The sequence below is a fragment of the Rhinolophus sinicus genome, linkage group LG03, assembly GCF_036562045.2.
Source record: "Rhinolophus sinicus isolate RSC01 linkage group LG03, ASM3656204v1, whole genome shotgun sequence".
Classification (NCBI taxonomy): Eukaryota; Metazoa; Chordata; class Mammalia; order Chiroptera; family Rhinolophidae; genus Rhinolophus; species Rhinolophus sinicus.
Window position 1 is genome coordinate 155,386,679 of NC_133753.1, and position 21,030 is coordinate 155,407,708.

At 41.6% G+C, this 21,030-nt stretch overlaps 1 long non-coding RNA gene across 6 annotated transcripts in view; it reads left to right on the plus strand.

Annotated features, from left to right (window-relative positions):
* LOC141570698 (uncharacterized) overlaps positions 1–21,030 on the plus strand; it is a 401,214-nt gene that overhangs the window by 131,250 nt on the left and 248,934 nt on the right. For all 6 annotated transcript variants that reach the window (XR_012495111.1, XR_012495110.1, XR_012495109.1 and 3 more), the window contains one exon: positions 8,142–8,270. This is a non-coding gene — a long non-coding RNA (uncharacterized LOC141570698). The remainder of the gene's footprint in view (positions 1–8,141; positions 8,271–21,030) is intronic.

The following is a 21,030-nucleotide window of genomic DNA, read 5'->3' on the forward strand; positions in this document are numbered from 1 at the left end:
TATTTTATTTTTAGAGTGGTAGGAGCGTGCTAAAAAATTCTTATACGAGTATGCGGAGCGCAGAGTGCCCTATTTTGATAAAATAATTTCATTTGTTAGTGTGAAATGCCTTCAGAAGCACTTCCGTTGAAAGTGATTAAGGTATGGGTACTGGGAACAAGTTATAAGTTGTCTAATACTGTGGTTTTAGCAAGACTTAAAGTTGGTCAAATAAACAGTTTTAACCCTCTCTCCCCCTTTTTTTCTAACAGCCCAGCTGACTGCACCTGCCTCTTTATTAACCACAGAAAAGTGAAAACCTAGCAACATGAAATTAAATCTTTTTCTGCTTTGGCACCAGTATGCCCATGGAGAGTGCTAAAGACATGTGGAAGATTTAATGCCTAGGGAGAGCAAAAGATTATTTGCTTCTGCCCCAGCAACAGAGTTAGTGTAAGAGCTCTGATTGCTTGAGAGAGGCAGGGCACAGACACAGCCTCTCTTTCTTGCTTAGATTTTAAAATTCTTGTTGGCTTATTTATTTGTTGAAGAGATTATAGCATAGTTTAGAGCAATGGTTTTTCTGAGTTTGTTCTTCTGGGTGACTCCCAGGCTGATCACTAATACTATTTGTATTTATAAAGATCACTAATCACTAATACTATTTGTATTTATAAAGAGATAATAAATTACATTTTCAGTTTTGACATCATTTTATCATTTAACTGCCGTGTTTCCCCGAAAATAAGACCTAGCCAGACAATCAGCTCTAATGTGTCTTTTGGAGCAAAAATTAATATATTATATAAGACTGGGTCTTATATTATAGTAAAATAAGTCCAAGACTTATAGTATAGTAAAATAAGACCGAGTCTTATATTAATTTTTGCTCTAAAAGATGCATTAGAGCTGATTGTCCGGCTAGGTCTTACTTGGGGGGAAACACGGTATTAGATCATAAAACCCAAGAAACATCCTATTCTAATGCTAGCAAATGTTTTGATGGTAGAAGTGAATAGAGAGAGGTGAGGAGGGGAGGGATATGGGAGTAGGTAACTTGAGATTATCTTGCTGTGCCAAAATGAACATGGGGTTTTGACTTTCCACAGTCCTAAATTTTATAACTTTTCAGACCTTAGTCTTTCAACTTCAGATGACTCTATGTTTTATGACTTTTGTTTCTCATAGAGATTAGACACCAACTCCCAAAATTATTCTATACAGCCCCACATGTCTTTTACCATGTAAACCTTTGTCCAAGTCAAAGTATGGATCCCACCTGTGTCAAACTGTTTCATACACAGAGTGTACGTAAGAACCTTAATAATACTCTGAATACTTGCATGCTGAAGAATTAAATTAGTGGCTAGTTGGGAGAGTAAAGAGGCTTTCTGGTTTCAGGTCTATTTCCAACCTGTGTACATGACTTTTTTTTTTTTTTTTTTGGTTTGTTTAAACATCAATGACTAGGTGCGTTGTTTTGGTGGGTTGTAGGCATGTTCTCCCTATTGCTCTTGAACCCAGGAAATGGGATATCATTTACCCTTTGTTTATATTAGAAACATTGGAGCAATCCTTAATGCTTCCATTTTTGTTATTCCTCACATCTAATTCATTCTGAAATCCTGTGGTTCTCCCTACAAAATACACGTAGGCTGTATCAGCTTCGTCTCTGCAGTCAACATCCTAGCCCAAGTCACTATCATCTCTAATCTTCAAGAATTTTCTATCTTCTTGGCTCAATCCTTGTTCATCTATCATCCATTCTCCACCATAAGGCCAGAAGTTACTTTTAAAAAATACAAATCAGAGTATGCCAATCTTCTTCGTAAAACTCTTTGTGGTTTCCCAGTACTCTGAATAAAATCAACTCCTAACTCCTAAATGATCTCCTAAACCCTGTTTGATGTAGCTTCTGCTAACTCTTCCAAGCTCTCTGTTGCCTTCATCACTATGCCTGAAGTTGTTACTCTTGTGTTTTGTGTGCCTAGAAAGCTTTTCCTTAGTTATTCACAGTCTTAGCTTAAATGTCACCTCCCCCAGGGGCATTCCCTTGTTTTCCTTCCAAAGTGGTGTGGTAGTTACTAGCAATCGGGTAGTTTAACATCCATTCAAATGATCTTTTCCTATGCTGAGAATGCAAAACTAAAATTCACATTTCCATGACTCTCTTGGAGCTTATCCTACAAGTTATTTCATTTCCATCAACTCAGGGCAGGGCCTCCATTTTGTGATTTGCAGGGTCTCCATTTTGAGGGGACTGAGCATCGTTTTGCTGGCATGGATTATGGTGGAAGTGGGGTGACTCTGGAGCAAGAAGTTGTATCTGTGGCTACAATGTGTAGCAGCAAAAGGCAGCTTCCTCTGTCAGTGGCTCTGCAACAGCAGCAACAGCTGTTTTAATTGTAATGGGAGCTAGAACGTTCTTCAGTCAGCAGGAGTGTTGCGCCCTCCTAATACAACAGCTTCTTTTAACGATTGTACACAGGCTGGGGATTGTTCTTGAGAGGTCAGCCTAGAGTGTGCTCCTCTAGCCCCTTTTAACAATTTCATAATCACTGAATTCCCTGTATAGAATCCCTTTCTGCTTAAACTAGTTAGAGTGGATTCTGGTGACTGCTATAAAGTCTGGACCAGTATAAGTGCCTTCCATACATTATACTTTAGCTAATTTTTTTTCTTTCTTCTTCCCTGTTATCATAATTTAAATTATTCTGTTCATATTGTCTCACTCCACCACAATGGAAGCTTCATGAGAATGGGGCTTTGTCTGTCTGCTTCACTGCTCTGTCCCCAGCACCTAGGACGGTTCTTGAAGCATGAAAAGTGGTCCATAACCATTTCTTGCATGAATGAACGGGCCCCAGCTGGGGTGCTCCACACCATGTCCCAGCAATCTTAACAGCGGTGGGGGGGGGGGGGAGGTGCTCTGCAGTCTTTCATTTGACTCATCATTTGTTCCCGGTCCAGCTCCAATTTAGTTCTTCTGACTCAGCAATGGAAACATGTACTTCTGATGATGATGACAGAGCGAGTCCTTGAATTCTCTAAAAGCTCTGCATCAGGAAGCTTCTGCTAAATGGTGCCTCGCACCATTATCAGCAGAGCAGGGCTCACCTGGATTTCACTATCAGTGGTGTCAGGCATGGGGTAGAGTCTGGACGAGGAGGGCCAGCCCAACTTGGCCATTGCGTGATGGATTATTTCACAAACGATGGCAAGTCTGGGCACTCTCCTTCTAAAAGACTGCCCAAGATCATCCCCTCCATTCTGGTCACTTGTATGTGTTCTTTCCATAACCCAACTTGCTTTCCTCCTTTGTAACATGTTCCCAAGTCTATAGCTAGCCCATGCCTAGCTAACTTTCTATTTGCTCTGTCTGCCTTTCCCTTTGCCTGTTTCCAAATGACGCACAGGTCCAGAAATGCATGTAGTCTTTTTGCTTTGTTTTTTAACAAACTGAGAATTTGGATTCTCAGCATAAAAATGTTGAATAATAGATTATTTGCCTAAAATAATCTATGCCTCATTTATTTTTGTATTCTAGTGCTAGGTTCAGGTCTGGTACATAATGGGTGCTCAATAAATGTTTGAAGAATGATTGAATGAGTGAATCATCCTAGTTTTGTGCCTTTTTTTTTTTTTTTTTAAAGCTGGCAAAAGGTTAATATATGCAGAGGAGACAGTAGAGAGAAAAAAAATCCCACATATGCCTTTGATTCTATTCAAATGTGTTTCTGCAGTTAGGCAGGATTTCATTAACACTTTCTCCACATCACGCCTGCTGAAGAGCATCACTAGGTCTAGTTGACAAGTGCCATTCACAAGCCACATCTGTGAACCTAAGAGGATAACCTGCCAGGTGGGGCTCCCTTTTCTTAGTCCTGACACAAATAAGATGGCAAATGTCAAATGCCCTTTTTTAGAACTCATATACAGAACGATGTGCTTTTCCAAGGTCAGAGCAAGTACCCACTTTACTTTGCATTCATGAGCAAGAATGCTGGTGACAGGTAACCTTCAGAGAGGGACGCTGTCATTGGAAGAAGGGCACAAGCTGGGAATTGAATCTTCCTAAAAAAGTCACATCTGCCGGTTGGCAGGCAAAGGAACTCATGTCAGGGCAGGCGACGAACGGGCAGTGGAGGGCTGCTGGTTACTGATTAAGCTGGGCAAGGTGTTTTAACAGCAAAGAGCACTCCCCGAGTTGAGATTAGGCAGGCTCTTACAGGCTCGCACAGCCAGGAGGGGATAGGGAAGTGGGTGGGTGGAAAAGGGTGAGGTCAGGAAAAGGACAGGTAATCAGTATGCCCTTGGCTTGGTAGGAGGGAGAAGTCCTCTCGCAGGGGTGGCCAGGCCCTCTGTTCTGTTTCTGGAGCTGCCTGAGACAGGTAATGTCTATCTCTAGAGCAGAAATTCCTGTCCCGGAGGTGTTGAGACACTTCACGGCTTTGCCAGCTATCGCAAAGGGCAACGTGAAATTCTCAAAGGCAGTGGTTTCCAAGTCTCTTGACTAATATGCAGATCACACAGTCATCTTTGAGTACCTTGTGAAGACTGAATATTTCCATTCCCCAAATGTCTGGGAAAGGCTGCTATGTTCACATGTTTACTAATAACAAGCCTCAAGTTATGTGGTTTGTGTAGATTATGTAAGTATTTAATTACAACCTGGTGAATCCTTTACAACCTGGTGAAATAGATGTATTCATCCCATTTTGTAGAAAAAGCACCTGAGACTCAGAGAAGCTGAACAACTTGTCCCATATCACAGGGATGGAAAGTGACAGAGCCAATTCTTCCAAACGAAAGCAATTCTGCCCCTGTCTAGGGGACTGAGTCCCTAAATAATGGTTCTTTGCTAACTGCAGAAGATTTTAAGATATTTGGCCCGAAGGCATGCTGTTTCCTATAACTGGGAGCTAACTGTACATTATTGCTCTTGTGCCCCTCATCAGTATTTTATTAACTACAGATCAAGCTAAGTTGTTTCCAGATTCAGTTGAATGATGCAAAATATGGACTGGCCATAGAGTGGGCAGCAAGCACAGGAGGAGTGGGCAGGTGGCTTATAAAATGTGAGTGGAGGAGAGTCAACAGCTGCAGGCTCTCCCTCACTTCCCCTCTCCCATACCAACCTGCCCTGATGCCCGAAATTCCCCTGAACAGAACCGCTTGCTTAGATGACAGTTCTCACAGTCTCTACTCAAATGTCAGTTTGTTACCTTTGAGGACTAATGTGCTGAAAAAGATAATATGAATGCTTTCCCATATATATTGATTTATCTCATTGGATTCTCTCAACAAACCAGAAGGCAATGGTTTCCTCTTGGAATGGGTTAGTTTATCAGAATCAACAGCACTGAGGAAAGTCCTCCGGGAATGGAACACAGGACAGTAAGTTTTAACGTAGGAAAGATTGTCAGGAGAGGGTGTCAGAAAAGGTCGGGAACATTTGGCCCTGTCCCTTTGGGGTGGATTGTGATAGAAGCTAAAGCAGCCAGAGATCCGCATGAAGATTTGAGAGTTCCAGGAAGTGAGGATAAGACCATGAAAAGCTGTGAAGCTAAAATGTAGAATGTATGTAGAAAGGAACCTATAGCCCACTTTGAATATTTAATTTTTTTTGTTTTTCAGTAAGATTTATCAATGTACCACTCAATTATTATATTTTGTCAAAGAAGTGAACCATACGTCTCAACAATTTGGCCCTGGCAGTCCTAGAGGGAGCAGGACGAGATGTGGGGAGAGAGGATAAGAAATGGGAAGAGTGTTATGAAGCTGATAAACGTATTTCTCACACCAGGATCAGGATAGGGCCATCTGATATTGCCAGCTCTTCCTCGCGTGCCCTCTTTCCCTCTGAGACCAGAGATCCCAGATGGGCTCAGAGAGGCCTTCATAGATGCTTGGCTGCTGTGTGTACTGTGCTGGCATGCCCTCCAGGAGATGGATCCAGGATTGGACACCCAGTGGAAAATTCCAGGGCCTCTGACCTGCTTCACTCCTCCCAACCTGGAGAACTTCTGACACTTTCTCCCATCTTTCCTCCCGCTCTGCTCCCAATACTCAACCCAATCCCACAGCTCTTTGAGAGCTTATGTTCCCTTAATAGTCATGCCGATGAGGGCAGGGTGTCAAAAACATTACCTGCCAACCAGTCACATCACCCTTCTGCTGGTGTCTCCTCCTTGTGTACTAGCAAAGGCAGTGCTGGTCCCAGGCAAATTTGTCAGTTTAGCCACACCTGGTTTTTATTTTGTCTCTTCTTCCTGCTTCATTTCAAACCAGCCAAGGGTCTGGTACCTTCATCCCCTTGCTCCCACTCCCATCGCTACCCCCTTTACTATTCCACATTTTTGGGTCCTAGATCACCCCCTACTGTGGATCATTCTACTCTTCCTTTTGAGCCCAATTATCCAAACTTACCTGTCCTAGGTCTTGTTGTTTCAGGACTTGTTCTCTTTGTAGGTGATACCAGGTTGTCTACATACCATGAAAATTTACCAACATGTTAGGTAACTAATATGGCACTTCTTGCTGATAAGCAAAACCTTCGAACACTTAAGTATAGACCTTTTTCTGGATAAGAAAGTATACAGACATAGGAAACTCAAGAACTGCCACCAGCCAAAAGGGAAGACACCTCAGTCACTGGTCCCCTTCTCAGCGGAGTCAGCTATCTCTTCCCTGTCTGTGGGACAGGCCCTGGGGTAGAGGTCTGAAAGTCTAGACTTGCGCTTCATTTCTTACTCCAAAAAGATCTTGGCAACTAGCTGTGAACCTCCCATGTGTCTCCAGGGTCTGTCTCTGCAATGTAAGCATTGATAGTAAGAGGGCACTCTCCTTTCTCTAGGTGGTGACTTGCGAGAAGGCTACTAAATTATTGCAAAATACTCTGTAAGCACTGAGCATTTGGGGAAAAGCTTAATAAAAGATTTTGATGAAATTTCTCCAGATGTTAGATGAGAGGTTGAAATGGGATTCTTGGCATAATCCAGGGTTGAAGAGTGAACTTCTTGCAATGCATTAGGAAAAAAGCACTAAATGAAGTATTTATGGCCATTAGATGCTTAATGCCCTAAAAAAATACCCCTGTCTGGCAAGTTTGGGAGATGACGGCTGCCAGCCAGTGTCCAATTTTGTGGTGCTCTCTTAATGTATCTTTGAGACATATTGTGCTGTGAAGGTTTTAGGCTGGTAGAGGAAAGTGTGGGTGGGTGACTTCTCTCTTTCGTAGAGGTAACTGTGGAACATGTATGCTTCCAGATGTTGGCCTGAATAAATTCTGACTACTTGCCTTTTTCCAGAAGCCACCTAGAATTGGATTTGGTAATATTTACAGGCAGGACACAGTGTCCCAGGAGAAATTCAATGATACCAAATCGTTCATGAGAGCATCTTGACGTTTCCATTTTCTCAGAACTTGGGGTATGAGTGTCTCACATCTGGTGGCTACTTTGGCTCATATGGAAATGTACCTTTTTGAAGACCTGAAATTCCACTTCTATAGAGTCCTTACTTGGAGGCCATAGCCAGCTGTATATAACCCAGAGTAAAACCAGACTCCGTTCTAGGCAATTGGGCTCTAAAGTCTTGACGAGAGCAGGCTTTGGGTTGAGAAATAAACCACACAATGTAAAGAAGCCTGAAGTGTTTTGCTTGGTGTAAGATGAACATAATTCACTTCATGCTTGCATGTCATGGCAAGACAGAACGAGAGAACAATGAGCATTTGACTAAATATTTTCTCCCCTTTCCTTCTCTTGGTTGTGTTATTCTGTGGGATCCTGCTGTGGATTCTGTGGGTCTGCATATCGTGCACATCAAGAAGCAGCGGCAAGGCCAGCTGGCTGGGCTTCTTCTATCTAACTGCTGTGGTCATGTTTCCTTAAGCAGCTGTTTTGGGGGAAACCATTATTACTAAGTTCCCTGGGGAAATGGAGAAGCATCAATACCTTCCATTAGCCATGGGATAGACCTGCCATGCCAGGGAGGAATGGAAAATCCACGAGCCTTTCTTCTCAACATTCTGACAGTTATCTATTTTTATTTCCTTTACCATTTTTTTGGGGGGGGTCCCTTTTGGTCCTATCAGTTTCTTTAGGAAACAAATATCTTTAGGATACTTACACATCTTTAAATCTGGTCTTTTTAATCAGGAAGAGGTGACTCATTGAGGGCAGTCTTGCTGTAAGAACAGGAGCAACTACTGAAAGAAGAGGTGGGATACTGACACTGAAGTTCTGATGATAAATTTGGATTGAGAGAGAAGCCATCGATAGATTAAGGTAAGAGTGAATATTCAAATCCCAAACCTCTGGATCTGTGAATCAGGATGGTGTTCCTGAGTCTTTTCTTAGAGACAGTAGCACCCCAGTGCTGGTTACCACGTGAGTCCTTGATAGTTGACGGTTTACTGGTGACATATCTATTCAGCACTGAGCCAAGCTAGTTCATAGATTTTGTAGCCAGTGTGAGTGCAGCTCCCTTTCCAGCTGCTCAGCTGGTTGCTGGGGGTGATGAGCCACTTCTGCCCCCCAGGACCTAGGTGCTTGCTTCTTCACCTTCTGTTGGCCACCAGCTGTGTCGCCCTTGGTGAATCAGTAAGCAAGTGAAGATGACAGCCACCTCCTCCAAGGTTTTGAGCCCTCCCAGAGGAGGCAGCCCACATCCAGTGACTGGCCAATTTGGGGGTACAAAGGTTCAGGCCCTGGCCCCAATCTGGGACCATTCTGAAGGGCCATCGCTGTGGGGTTGGCTAGTTCTCTGTTGCCTCTTTGTCACCAAACAAGTTCTTCTCAGCCCAATCCTGCTGCTCTTGGCTGCTCACAGATCTTGTTCCTAAGAGGGCCCTCCCCGCTCTCCCCCATCCCAACACTACTGGCCACAAATCTCAAAGCTCAGTGTCTGTTTTTTGGCAGCTACACCCAGGGGTGATCCCAGGAAGCAGATGCTGACACGGGATTTCTGCTCTTCTCAGTTGCTTTTTTATTTTGTTCATTTTGTTCATACTCAAAAAGGTTTCGAAGGATGGCAGGTGAGACATATAGTTCACCATCAAATGCAAATATTTTGGAGATAATGATCTATTTCATGAAGTCAAGGGTCCTAAGCTGCCATTTCTCTATTCCCCGAATGTAATAGTGTAGTGATTTATGGAGACCTCTTGCTGTGGGCAGGAAAGAGACTGTGCGGGTGGGAGAAATAGCAATTCCAGTCTGTTTCATGGAAGGTCAATGGCTCAGGCACGGAGAAGGAGGCCCTCTCAAACTCTGTCCCATGGAGACCAGATTTGCCAGTCTGAGAAGAGCCAGACACACTGGTCGGGGATAGATGGGAGGATAGAAGAGAGGCCATAGCCAAAAAAATCACAGACTTAACTGCTTACCTGGCAACTCTTGGTCCCCCAGCCTCTGCCCATAGAGAGAAACAAGCTTTGGCAGAAATAAATGTTCAATTGTGTGGGATTATCTTACTTAATGCACAGGGTCTTGTTTTCTTTTTTATTGCAAAGGTAATTTAATATTGATATTAAAGAATAATTTGAAAAACTAGAAATATCATTGATAGTGCCTTCTATGTTCTGTTTAGTGCTTTTATATATATTTCAAAGTTTTTATAACCAGTATGTATTACTTAAAAAATAGTTATATTAAGATTGCAAAAATAGGTCACTTACAATACCTGAGGCTACTACATCTGTTTCCATTTTGAGGTATTGTCTCTTTTCGTGTTTGTCAATTTTGTGCAATTTTGGCATACTTTAAAAAACTTGTTAAGTGATATTTAAATAACATAAAATCAACCATTTTAAAGTGAATAATCCAGTGGCATTTAATACATTCACAGTGTTATGCAACTGCCACACCTATTTAGTTCCAAAACATTTCCATCTTAATTTAAATGAGATTGTAATCTGTATTAATGGGTAAAAACTCTTATCCATTAAAGTTTTTTTGCATTTCTCTGCTTCCCCCAACCCCTGGTGACCACTAATCTGTGTCCTATCTCTGTGGATTTATCTATTCTGGATATTTTATATGAATGAAATCATATGTGAGTTTCCTTTAATAACATCCTTTTTTTTTTTTTTTGAGGGTCATCCATGATGTAGCATGTATCAATACTTTTTATGGCTGAATAATATTCCATTGTATGAATATAGCACAGTTTGTTTATACATTTGTCTGATGACCATTTGGCCTGTTTCAAACATTGTGACTCTTGAGAATAGTGCTACTGTGAATATGTTTGTACATGTTCTTGTTTATCTGTTTACAATTCCTTTGGGTATATATCCAGGAGTGGAATTTCTGGGTATATAAGGTGATTTTATGTTTAACTTTTTGAGGAACTGCCACACTGTTTTCCACAGTGGCTGCACCATTGTACCTTCCAACCAACAATGTAGGAGGGTTCCAATTTCTCCACATCCTCACCAACATTTGTAATTTCTATTTGACATAGTTTTAACCATTGTGAAAATGTCATTGTATGCAATTGATTAAGTATTAAGGTTTAAAATTTATATTAACCTCCAGCATTTGTATATACTTGTGCATTTGACATCATTTGGGTGCCACTTCAGGACAATTTTGTTTCATTATCCTGTGGTTTTTTTTTTTTTTTCAGATCCTATAATTCATCTACATTACATTTGATAATTTTTGAGCACAGCATTTAATGCTGGAGCAAATTCTCTTGCATCTTAGAGCAACCTCTGTATTAGACAGGAGAGGTTGTACCTGCCAGTTCCCCCTCCCCCTTTTGTGGAGGGGCTACATGAAATTTTCTGAAGCATATTTGAAACAGCTCTGTCCTGAAAGTCAAGTAGTGGTGCTTACCATTTGGCTTCTGTTGATAGCTCTACTGAAAACAGGAATACGTGTATGATGCAGAAGAGTGATCAAAATGGGAGATGTCTTGGAGTGTGTGCTTTTCCTCAGTCTCACCCACATTTCCACATTTCCATCTCACACCTGGCACAGGGATGAGGAGGAATGAGACTATCCAGCTAGGCTAACAGAGTTTGGGGATAGAAGAAGAGGCAAGAATAGACTTGTAGCCACAGGAGTGGACAGGATAAAAGGCAAGAGTGATTACCTTAAGCCGGACTTGCCTGGTGTAATTTAACTGGTGAATTAAGCAATTAGGGAAAAACAGCAGAAGGCAAAATTCAGGGTTTCTCAACCTCAGTACTATTGATATTTTGTGCTGGATAATTCTGTGTTGTGGAAATGCACAGCCTCCCTGCCCTGGGCGTTGGGTGTTTCGCAGCCTCCCTGGCCTCTATCCACTAGATGCCAGTAGCAGCCCTCTCGCTCCCCTCCCTGCCCTGTCCAGACATAGGCAAAGGTCCCTGGGGGGCAACATGTTGAGAACCACTGGGTAATGTGAATATTAACTTTTTTGTTTATTGATTGGCATTATCTGTAGGTGATTTAAAAGCTAGTATTTATTGAGGCCAACTATGTGCCAGGCACTATGCTTAGCGTTTTCATTCATTTATTTCTCAGCAAATATTTGAGTATCTATTCTGCTAGGAACTGAATCTATCATATGGACTAAACCTTGGCAAACTCCTGCCCTCATGGGGCTTCCATTCTAGTGGAGCGTTGGGCATATTGAAATAATCACACAAACATACAGTTGCAACCGTGACAAGTAATATTAAAGGGAGGCCTTTGGAGACTGACAAGAGCCATTTTCTGGTGCTCCCCACATACAAGGCTTTGTTCTGGGACTGTCACATGTACTGTCGTGTGATCTTACAACAACTGTTTGATGTAGGTACTAGTATTCATGTCTGTTTTGCAGGAAGGAAGCTGACTCTTAGGTGGCAAAAGTCACACAAATAGTGAGTGGTGGAGTTTGGATTTTGAACCTGATGGGTTGTCTTTAGAGCCTGAGCTTCTAACAGCCACCCAAGATAACATGAGGTAAAATCTGCAGAATAAATAGATGTTAACTGCTTGAAGAGTGGAAAGGAGAGTGTTCCAAGGCAGAGGAGAAGCAAATGGGTAGGCCTAGAGGCAGAAGAGAGAATAGAGGACTGAAAAAAGGCCAGCATGGCTGGAGTGCAGAGACTGTTGAGGGGGGTGGGGGTGGGAAAGCAAGAGAAGGCTGGTGGGGTGGGCGGGGTCACTTCATTGCCAGGCCCTGCAGGCCAAGTTAAGGAGACTCATCTTTACCTAAAAAGGGAGTCCGTGAGGATTTTAAGTAGGGAGAAGACACTCTGAGGTTTGCCCTCATTACCATATTTAATATTTATAGTCACCCAACGAGGAAAGAATGAAAGTCATTTCACTGATGAAAGGGAAGGGACTCGGGGAGCCAAACGCTTCTGAAGGTCACAAAATTGGAAAAGGATAGAGCTGGCCTTTAAACTCAAGCATGTCCCATTCTAAAGCCCATTCTCTTCACCACACGATGCAGCACCCTCCTGTGTTGGCCTTTGAGCCCAAACGGGTCACTGAGCACATCTCCCTCAGGGTGGTGAGTTGGGTCTGATGCCTGGAAATTTTGTTCCCATGCATTTTGATGTCGCTGTGTGAATGCAGACACAATTCTGTGCATCTCAACAGTCATTCTTTAACTTGAATTTTCTAGTCTCTGTTTATTGTCTTGTACTCTAACTCTAGTTCACCCTTTCACCCTGCCCACCCCTCAACCCTGCAATTCTGCCCTGGGACACTGCACACGTGGCCTCCGATAAGAATCACTCCATTCAGAGTAGCTGGCAGGTAGATGTCCTATTTGCTCAAACATGCGTGAAGGTCTCCACTCCCCAGATCTCATGGTTGTGGAGTCTGGAACTCTTTGGCTGGCATTCTTTTAGAGATAGTGTGTTTGCCCCTCCAGGTAAACTTCAAACTAATGTTCATTTAAATATTAATTTGCAATTGCACAATCTCTCCTGTGATATTACCACACTCTGTGGGGATTAAGCTGAGCGAGCCTCCTTGCTCACTTTAATCACACGTTTCGGCGGTGCCGGCACTTGCAGCCAAGTCGGATTCTTCCTTTTACACCACCCAAAACGCTCTGCAGTGCTAACCAAATTGAAATGAGCCCCTTCATCTTACACATGGATAATTAAACTTCAAACACTGTTTATCTCAGTCCCCAAATCCTCGGAATGCAGAAGCAAATTAATTTTAAATCTATATCTGCTTTAAATAGTAATTGTTTAATCAACAGTCTTGATGTATAATTATATTCTTTGTTCATACTCCCTGCAGGCTTGAATAGACCACATAATTCCTGGGTTGCTTGCATTTCTGTAATTGGATCATGTGACAGACCCTTACTATATTACAGTTGACTGTGGTTGCTTCTCTCCCACCCCCTTCTAAATTCTAAAATGGTTTCTTGTGAATACTTAGATTATAACAGCCCAGCTTAACAGGGAGCTGTGAGTGTTTTGCTTTAATCCTTCACTCTTTTTTCACCTAATAATTTACTTGGGAGCAAGTGATTTTTACTGGTGGCTGCTACATGGTGCTGGCTGTATCCTTTCAGAGTCGCGAGTTCTTGTCCTTATTTTGAACTTCTGTTTCCCTGAAAGAAAACCCTTCTTGACCACATAGAAACACACTGTCTGGGCCCCTTATAGTCAATATTATCCTTATAGAAGTGGTATTTAAGGTTCAAACTGAACAAAGTAAAATAACATACTGGGCTTTTCTTTTCTGAACATATGGGACTTCATAGAGAAAGAGGAAGAAAATTTCCTTATTAGAAAAAGTAGTTTTGTCTCCAAGAATTTATTTTACTTCACTGGATTCATCCCATAAAAATGAGACTTGGACTTTAGATAATTAGGTCACCATTGAAATGTATTCTCTAATTGGAATTTGTTTGTCCTACACAATATGCCTGATTTCTATGGGTCTGTGCTAGAAATATGATTGTTCAGCCAATCTGGCTCTTATAACTTCCTTTATTATTCATATCCTCCAGCTCATTATTTTTCAGATTTTATTTCCCAGAGTTCTTGCAATTCTTAATATTTTTCTCATTTTTGTTATTGAGGTAAGTCATAGCAAGTATGGCCTAATCAATACTTTATGAATTGAGTGAAGTGATTGGAAGTTGGGGAGAGAGAGAACATAATTTTTTTTGAGGGGGTGCTTAAAAAATACCATCCGGTGTCTATTGTTCAAGCTTAAAATAACTAGTCTCTTTTCCTCCATCGTATTGCAAAATTACAACCAAGTTTGCACTGTCACTTCTCGGTCTTCTTTACTTTTATTCATTTCTTATTTTCTTTCCTACCCGTGGAATATCTCTGTTTTTGATTATTGTCTCTTACCTATACAAATGTATGTTTTCCAGGCTGTATTTCATTTTGCTATTTTGATCTAGCTATGCATTTTTATGAGTTTCACCACTATATCCTTCCCATATTTCTGCAACTGCCAGTGTTTTTTTGGACCATTTCACCATCCTTTTGGGTATTTGCAAAATCTCCCAATTATATCTGTGGAATTGATTTCTGCATTTGTTATTCACCTTTCCAGATCCCCCATGCAAATGCTAAATTAAATGTGACATTCTAATAGATACTACTACATTCACAGATTAATAATTATCCTGAATTAATGGATCTGTGATATTTTTGGTTTGGAGAATCCTGACCCCAATTTCTCTCCAACTCTTCACTGGTAAATCAATCACTATGTAGCTTATATTTTTATATTTTCCAAAACTCACATAATCATACAAAAGTAATCTGAGATTTGATTTAGATGCTATGTCAGTTAAGGTCTAATTGGGAAATATAAACCACTTTTGGTTTTTGATAGAGGAAATATAGTACAGGAAACTGGTATTGTTACCCAGGTGATGGTGAAGTTGAGAAGCCAAAGAGGAGAGGGTACAGCAATCCAGAGGTTGGCAATGGCTGGAAGCTGCTCCTGCCCTGAAGCTGGATGGACCACAGAAGGAGGAGGTATTACCAGAGCCCAGAGCTGGGGCTGCTGGCAGAGCTGGGAGCTCTGCAGAGGCTGCCTGCTGGAGCACAGAGGACAAGGGTGCCTGATGGAGCCGGAGGCTCCCAGGAGAAATAGCACTGTCTAAGATGCCACCCTAGACAGGGCAGGGAGGATAAACATCTCCGCTTCCTTCCTCCTCTCACTTTCAAGCCTTCTAGCCTTCCACTGGTTGATCCTACATGGAAACCAGTTGGCAACAATTCCAGTCCCCAAATATACAGGTTAGAGCTGGGGAAGTTCAGAAGCAGATCTGAGAGCAGAGACAGATGACCAACACAGATGTGGTCAGATGTGCTGCGAAAGCGGGTGCAAAGTCCCTTTTGCATTTCAGTGAGCTTGGCAATTCTCCACTAACGATCACCCGCCTCTCTAGTCCACTGTGGACACACTGCTGGGCTGATCTTTCTAAAATACTACTTTGCACAATGGTCTTTGCTTCCCGCCACATCAAGCTTGAACTATTCATGACTTTCCTAATCTGGATTGTCCTTGCCAACTCAGATCCAGGTTTAGTTCATATTTGTCTTGGCCCAATTCTTTGCCAGGAGGGAGGGAGGAGAAGTGGTTAAGTAATACTGGTTGACCATGTATAATGTGACATTAACCTGGGTACTTTGTATACTCGCCTTTAATTCTCAGATATATTATGTAATTCAATTCTTAGGTATTACTCTCATTTTTAGGTAGGATAAGTGAGGCTCAGCAAAGTCTAATTGGGAAATATAAACCAGGTAAGGTTAACTGCTCCAAGGTAACATAGTCTGAATAGAATTGGAGCCCGGTCCATCTGACACCAAATCTGGTTTCCGCTGTGCTGCATCACCCTCCTGGTTTTATCACTGCTCAGAGAAAATAAGTGATTTATTAAAGTTCCCATGGTTGGTAAATGACTGACAACTCAATCCATCCGTTTTGGATTTAGAAGATTTCCCTAGTAGTCATATTTTAGCAACATCTTATCCATTTCTCCTTAATTCAAGTCCTACTTTCTCCATGTGGTATTTCCTCCCACCTGGAAATACCACATCAAGTTCTCCTTTCTTTAAACTTCTCTGGCACTTACATCATTTAAATACATAGTGTCATTGAGTCTCCAAGTACTTCATATAAAGGACATAAATTCTGGAGTCAAGATATTAATAGTAACAACAACCAATTCTTCTCTATTTTCTCTCTCTCTCTCTCTCTATAAAATCCCATCCTGGTGACATAGTTAACTTTTAATGGTTTACTTCTAACTTGTATTCAGGAGTGTGATGAGTGCCTAACAGTTTAGACAGAGGACTCTCTACGTCTTAGTGACTTTTAATCTTTAATGTGTATAGGAATTACCTGGAGATAATGTTAAAAGCACATTTTGACTCAGCGGGTCCGAGGTGAGGCCTTGGGGTCCTGCTGATATTGTTAATCCAGGAGCTATACTTTGAGCAGTGAATCTAGAACACAAATGTACACATCAGAGGTACCTGACAACCTACCAAGTACATGCATCACAATGGATATGATAGATAGCTACATAGACTTAAATCTAGGGAATTGGGACAAATGGCTGATCAAATTAAGAGTCTGTCATAATGTAGGAAAACAAGAACATTGGAGCAAATAGATACTAGCGAGAGAAAAGTTGATGGTTGTAGGGCTGGTATTGTATGATAAAGGTTTGTTATCCTTGAAAACAAAGTTCTTATAGTCTGTTGCCACTTTAACACTTTACTCAAGGGACAGGTGACTAACCAGGAATGTGAGATGTTCTTGAAAGGAAGAAAGAGAAAGTTCTTCTTAGGCTCACTCCAACTCAGTGGTCTTCAAAGAAGGCCATGAAGGTGTTCTTCTGGACCTTGGCTTGGGGAGTGTATTGGGAGAGGCCTTTGACGTGCTGTGAAGGCCTGAGTTTCTTGTTCTGTTTTGTTAAGTTCCACGGGATTAAGAACTCACTCTTAAGGAAGGAAGGAGGATAATTGGTGATTTATACGTACATGTGTATATGCATGCGTGCACATACACATACAGAGACACACACACCTTCAGTGTACCTTTGATGCAAAACTTAGAAGGACCTCCCAGCTCAGCCACCTCTCCTGACTGTGTGTTTGAGCCTGGAGTCAGTCAGAAATTTCACTGGGGCGGGTGTGCTGGTCCTCCAGGGTCATGCGTGGGACTGCTCTGAGCACATTGTTGACTGCTTCCTAAGGATTCCTGGAGAAGAATGGGAAGATGGACCCTTCTTCTTTCCCCACAGCCTCCCCCTGGGTCTCAGGAAAGTGTGCTGAGGTGCCTCCTTGATTGTTAGACACAAACTGAACATTTTAATCGAGATCGAAGAAGTTTACCTGAGGTACTGGCCAGAATCAATCTGACTTCCATTTTCAAAAATCAATACAGTATTTCCTATAATTCAATCTTCACAAGGTGGTCTCCCATAGCTATGAAATACCAGCGATTTTTATTGACCTTGGTATTTTTGGGTGGTCATGTTTGAAAAACATTGGGGTAAAAGAGCGGGGCAGAAAGAGATAACCCTGTTAGAAATAAATATTAAGTGTAAAATATTACCACTCTCTTCTATCTCTTATTAACCTTTAGGAATTTCTGATTTGAATTTAGCTAAGTGCATTGCTTCTCTACTCTCTTCTAGAAAAGACTGTAGGCTCCACTAGTATTGAGATCATGTATTTTCATCTATGTCTCTAGTATTTGGCACATAAATGCTCAATAAATACTGATAAATGATTCAATGAATGACTTTATCTGATTAAACTATGTTATAGACCAGTTATAGGAGCCTTTTTGAATTCTGCAAAAGACTGGCTAGGAGTGCAGGCAAGTCTTTTTTTCAAAGAGTGAAGGTCAGTTTCCCTGAAGTTAATAGTTTTGTTCCTTTCTCTTTTGTTCTTCTTATCTATATATAAGCACAGATACTGCATTCCTCTATGGAGATTCTATACAGAAACACAGACTTGATTTATAGTTTCTGTTCCTAATGAGTCATCTCCCCTCAGAAGGTGGAAGGAACTGCAGAAGGAGACAGATAGGCAGCAGGAAGGACACGGGTTTTGGTGTTAAACAGAAGTGGGTTTGAGCACTTGCCTCACCTCTTTCCAGTGATGGAAACTTGAGCATGTTCCTAGTGCTCTCAGTCTATAAAATGCAGATATTAATAAAGTACAAATGCAATAACATACAGTGTTTAATAAGGCCTCCAAGGCCCTGCCTGACAGGGTCCTCATGTGCCCTACCATGCTTCCCTTGCTCTGAATTTCACCCACACCGCCTTCTTTCAGTTCTTTAAATACTCTAAGTTCCTACCCACCCACCGTAGGGCCTTTGCACACGTAGTTCCCTCTGTCATCCCCACATTTTATCTACTAGTTCTTATTAATGCTTGAAAGACCAGCCAGAGTATCCCTTCCTCAAGGAAGCCTTCCCTGATCTCCCTCAAGTGAGGGAGACCTCCCTGGAAGATGCACCCTGAACTTCATAAAACTTACCATAATTGTCATTAAAAAATACTGGTGTAATTAGTTCTATTCCCCCTACCGTTTCCACCCATGAGAACGTAAACTCCATGAGGGCAGAGACCATACCTATCGTATTCGTCTTTGTATCTGCAGTGTTTAACAGAGTGCCTGGCACAAAATAGCTTAATAAATGTTGTTGGATGAATGAATAAATCAACAAAGGTAATTTATAAAAGCAAAATGCAAACTAGGTGGACAATAACTTGCATTTCTATCCCATACTCAAAACTGTCTTCTTTTCTGAGGCTTTGCATGGCAGAGTAAGAAAAATACAGGGTTCATGAGTGACCAGGCAAGTCCTGACCTCTTTCACCTGCCTGAAAATTTCTTCCTTGGCCATTCCTCCAAGTCTATGATTCTCAAGCCTCACCTTGTACTAGAATTACCTGGGAAGCTTTTTAAAGCTGCAGATAAAATTTCAATTATTGTAGGGTGAGTCCTTCACGTCAGCATTTTAAAATGCTTTCCAGGTGATTCTAATGTGTAGCCAGGGTTGAAAACCACTGCTTTAGGTAAGGAATTATTTTGAAAAGACTCACTGAAATTCAAGAATGTCTTTGCTTGTATGTCATTGTATGTTTTTTGGAGTGGATTAAACACCTTAGCATCTACTGGCACTTTTGTCCTGACTGATCAGATTGGCCCTCGGAGAAGGGGAGGGAGGACAGACTGATCATCACTTTGGTAAATGATCATACATTGGGACATGTCCTGGATGTGTACCAGCCCATGGTGGACATAATTAGGTGGAATCCTGCAAAGACAAACCTCATCTTCTCAATGTTGCCCAAATACACCAGACTTTGTATTATTTCCATAGAGTGAATAACACTGGGCTAGTCCTGGATGTACCTTTTACTGGATGAAACAGCGCTGGAGTGAGTTTCTAGTGTGGAAACAGCTTCAAGGACATTGTCCCTGGAAGGTGCTATAGATGGGAAAGGTTCAAATGTGCTATGGGACAGGGTTTTGGAAACCAAATGGCAAAGATGGCGGGAAAGAGCAAGTAAGCTTTGGCTTCAAAGGATGAATTTATAGAGTCTTATTTTTAAAAAAAAAAAAAGGAAAATAGGGAAAAAAAAGCATGGAATGATAATTTGGAGCAGCAAAGCTCTCCAGTGTAGCAGAAATGCTAAATTTTAGAACTGTTAAAACAGGGGTTGCCAAACTGTGGCCTATATGCCAAACCCTGACTGTTGACTGTTTTTGTGTGACTTGAGAACTAACAATGGTTTTCATACTTTCAAATGGTTGAAAACTAATCAAAAGAATAATAATATTTAATGACCCATGAAAATTATATGAAATTCATATGTCACTGTTCATAAATAAAACTTTATTGGAAAATAGCCACGCACATTCATTACATGTTGTCTATGGCTACTTTCATTGTATAAGGACAGAGTTAAGCAGTGGTGACAGCTCATGAAGCCCAAAATAAAAATATTGATGCTCTGGCCCTTTGCAGAAAATGTTTGCTGACTCCTCTGCTAAAGACTCAGAAGAGGAACTGGCTATCATGGGTGGAAAGAGGAGTGAGAGACAAGAGAAAGGAGGATACAAATGTCATGGTCATGATCATTTATTAAGTGCCAGTCTCACTTAATATTCTCAACAACCCTTAAAGTAGAGTCAGTGTCCCAGCAAAGCACAGGTGGATACTCAAGATAATTAGAAGAGGGTTTCATAAATAGACTACTTACAAAATGAGACCAAGGGTAGAGATCCATAAGAGATAGTGTCATATCCTCAGGGTTGTAACAAAGGAGATGTAATCATCTCTGGGCCTGAAGGGTTGAGAGAAGGGAGCAATTTCCAGAATCCAGAAGGAAAGAGTTACATAGATAGGGCTTCCTGGAGAGCAGCAGTGACCTTTAGTTGAAAGACACAGCCAGTAAGATAGGATCCCACAGGAGTGAACCAATGGCTGCAATACCCTGCTCTCACCCTGCTCCCTTCCTGTAATCTCCTGCTGGATGTGGGAGCAGGAGTTTGTTGAGGAATTTCATACTGGTCAGTCTCCTGGGGCAGAAAGGAGGATAGTGGAGAGTGCAAGGGATCTGTAGGGGAAAACAGAAGATATTTTGATCAGGTGGGTGCCATTGTCATTACTGGCCCCCACTTGCCTACTAGTTTACAAATGATGAAAATTACATTTAGTCAGGTAAAATAGTGTCCCTCGATAAATTCCAGGCTGGATTTTGAACCCAGTCACTCTGATTCCACTACTCATTCCCCTTAACCATTGTGTTATCCTGAGTTCAGATGCAAGGGACCTTAGAGGGAATCCAGTTTTCCTCTCTCCCAACTCAGGAATGACTTTTGCAGTGTGCATTTCAGGTAGTTCTTTGGCCACTACTTGAGTATATGACTATATGGGAACCGACCTCTCCCTTGTGGTCCTTTTTCTTCCCACTGAGGGATCCCTTTTGTGACTGTAAAGTTCTCCTTTAGATGGGACAGTGTGACCAGAAGGTCATGTTTAGTAATTTAAAACACACACACACACACACACACACACACACACAAACACA